General features: G+C 46.4%; 1 pseudogene; it reads right to left on the bottom strand.

Annotated features, from left to right (window-relative positions):
- On the bottom strand, positions 1-1,261 carry LOC101428065 (inorganic pyrophosphatase 2, mitochondrial-like; annotated as a pseudogene).
- Between the last annotated feature and the right edge of the window lie 2,019 nt (positions 1,262-3,280).

Here is a 3,280-nt window from a genome sequence, read left to right as displayed (position 1 = left end):
TCACTTTCCAAGGAACAGCCACATTTGCTCTTCTTCATTACTTTCTTTACTCAGCAAAGATGATACCGATTCAACTAATGATCTTGCTTCCTCTTCAGTGCAACAGAAAAGACTATCCCATACCTGCAGTTCTGTAAGATGTATAGTCCCTCCATCACACTTCTTCATAACCAATAACCAATACTTTCCAACATGCATGAGTATATTTAAGAGCAAAAGCTTTGTTTTTGAATTCTCCATTAAAAGCAGAAAACTGGTTTCTGGTTTTCCATCTGGTAGCTTATAAATTCTAAACCAATTAAGTGCAGCTTCCAAATCACCAGGTTTGTACTTCTTGACATCACCAATATCATCAAACTTTGAGGCTTTAGAATCATTCAGATTCATAGCAATTAATTTCCAATCTGTTTCACCCTCATTGATAAGAGCCAAAATTCCAAGGATCTTCACATGAATAACCTCTCCACAAAAAAAGAAAACAACAACAACAACCTTTGCGCCTATTTCACAGACATCAATAGGATCGTTTTCTCCACAGTAGTCTGTGCTCTTATCTTTTTGATGGGGATCTTCCCAGGTCTGAGGGAGGGCACCGTAATTCCAAATATAACCCTTATGAGGGAAGATATTAGCCACGTAGCTTGGCTTGCCATCCTATACATCTTGTTTAATGGGACTCAATGGCTCCGTGGTGGCAATCTCCAGTTTAGCATTTGTCTAGTGAGGTACTTCAACAATCATATTAAAGACATTCTCGTGTTCATCATTTCATCCTCTCATTGTAGGAATGCCATTTTCCTCTATATAGTCCACCTTCGGAGGAATATCATGAAAGGGGGAAACGTAGTGGTCTCCTGCGCACCAGCTGCATTTTTTTATGTGCTCGTTTTAACCAGCATTTACTGACTACCTCTTACATGCAGACATTTTGTTACATTCCGGGACATGGAGTTGGATAAGACGTAGTTGCTCGTTGAATGAATGGATGAACAAAAATGCCCCTCTGGTCCTCACTCAACTTATCACTGATAAGCTGATTTGAGCAGAAGAAAATAATGGAAATAAAATCCAAAGTTTCTAGCCTGGCATTCAAGACCTTCCATTAATGCAGTTCTAATTTTGTCTACCTCTCCACACTCTTATCTACAGCCAAATTGAACTGTCTTTTGTCCTAGAAGACCCTGAGGTGTCTCCTCTCACACGTGTTTGCCAGGCTGTAGTCTTCTCCCATGGTCTCTTTCTTCCTGTTTTCCTCTTCCATTCGTGCCTTCTCCCTTTTCTTTATTTCACCCTCTTTTTCTTTCTCTTTTATCTCCTATCCCCAGTACACTCTCTCTTTCTCCCTCATCTGCCATCTGTCCCTTCCCTATTCCTTCCTCTTAGCCCTCCCTGAGCTCTCTTTTCAACACTTTCCTCCACCCTACCCTGACCTCCTAATTTTCCTCTCTCACTCCTTTTTTCCTGGCCCCCTTCTTTCTCTGCCAGAGTGAGCTGCCAGCGCCCTCCATGGATGGGCACCATCCCCTGCCCCTGGGGACAGAAGGTAGGCTCCAAATCAAACATTTTCTAGATCTCATCATAGGAGGCCCTTAAGTGGGAGGAGTGGGGGTGGAAAGAAAAAGGGGGGAATGGAGTGGGAAGGGGATCCTGAAGGCAGAGAAGAGGCTGCCTAGCGACTGCTGGTGAATCAACGGAAGGCATGTCAGTTATCTACCTCCAATCCACCCCCAGCTCCTTCCCTTTTCCTCCTTCTAATCGTAGACTATGAAAGATCAGAGCTGCCAAAATCCTTGAAATTCATCTACTCCGCCTCCACATTTTTCAGCTGGGAAACTGAGGCACAGCTAGAGGAATTGATGCACAGAAATAAGAAGCAACTGGCTAATGTGACCCAGCAGAAACTGGGATCCCAGGCTTCCTGCCTGACCCCCCCAGACCACCTTCCGTCCTTCCTTCACTAGTCTTCCCTCTCTACCCTGACTCCTTCCCCACCAAGCTTGGGATTATAGGTAAGGACTCCCAATCACCCCTAATGAGTGTCGGGGTCAGGGAAGTAGTGGACAAGAGGGACAAACCACATGAGAAGGTCAGGTCATAAAGCTTAGGGGTTTATGTGATGGTGGGGGAGATGGTGAAAGTGCCAATCTGGCTTGAAAGGCCTTGGCAGGGGACTAGTTTCTTCTTTGGGGAGTCCCATTACAAGCAGCCTTCATTGCATTGAGGGATACTCTGTTTCAGCAGGCCATCCTGGCAGGACCCTTCCTCACTCTCCCAGCCTAGCTGGCTGCCTGGAGGCTCCATCTCATGCCACCAGCCACAGACCAGTGGACCTAAAGCAGAGGCCACCCAGGAACAGGAAGGTCCACGGCTGCGGGTGGAGGCGGCTGAGGCCGGGGAAGGGAAAGGTTTCTAGCAGCTCCACTTTCAGTCTTGCTCCTCTGCTCTACAAAGGGCCACTGTCTAAGCACAGAGAGACCCTGGAGGGAGGCCTCCCAAGGTACTCAGCAACAGGGCTGGGTTTCATCACGCTGGGCCTCTGGGCCAAATAAACATCAGGATGGGAACAGACCCAGCAGTTTCTGTAGACAGGCTACCAGCTCCAGGCAGGCTCAGTGCATCCTCACCCAGGGCTTCCCCCAGACAATGAGGAAGGCCAAGGTCATTTGCCCAACTTTATAGATGCAGAAATTAAGATTCAAGGATGGGGAAATGGCTCTGTCCTAATCCATGTCTTACCACTCAGGAGTAAGAACCATCCTACTCCCCCCTTAAGGAACTGGAGTTCTACAAATTTTAAAATGAGGAGTTCAGAGGAAGGAGTAGTAGCATGTAGCAGGAATAGTCAAGAATGACTTCCTGGAGGAAGTGTGATTGAAGCTTAGCCTGGATGTTTAGACAGAATATCCACAAATAGACAGGAAGGAGAAAAGCATTCCAGGCAGAGGGCAAAGCACAAACAAGGTATGGTGTCTGGAAAGCAGTAGCGTTTGGGGCCAATGAAGAGAACTGTCTGGCTGAAGGAGAGAATTCACAGAAGAGAGGATGAGAAGTAAGGCTGGAAAAATTTCGTTGGGAGTTAAACGACGACTAGTCTTAACAGCCAGGCTGAGGAGTCATCACAGTTTCTGAGCAGGGCAGTGACAGAATGAAAGCAGAATTTTGGAAAGCTTAGTCTTATGTTGTGAAAGAGGGTCTAGATTGTACCCCAGTTCTCTGGCAAACCTTGGACAGGTTATGACCTCTCTCTGGAGCTCAGTTTCTTTATCTTTAAAATAAAAGG

Source organism: Dasypus novemcinctus, chromosome 24 (genome assembly GCF_030445035.2).
Source record: "Dasypus novemcinctus isolate mDasNov1 chromosome 24, mDasNov1.1.hap2, whole genome shotgun sequence".
NCBI lineage: Eukaryota > Metazoa > Chordata > Mammalia > Cingulata > Dasypodidae > Dasypus > Dasypus novemcinctus.
Note: the sequence above shows the minus strand (reverse complement) of the source record. Positions and strands in the feature narration are given on the sequence as shown.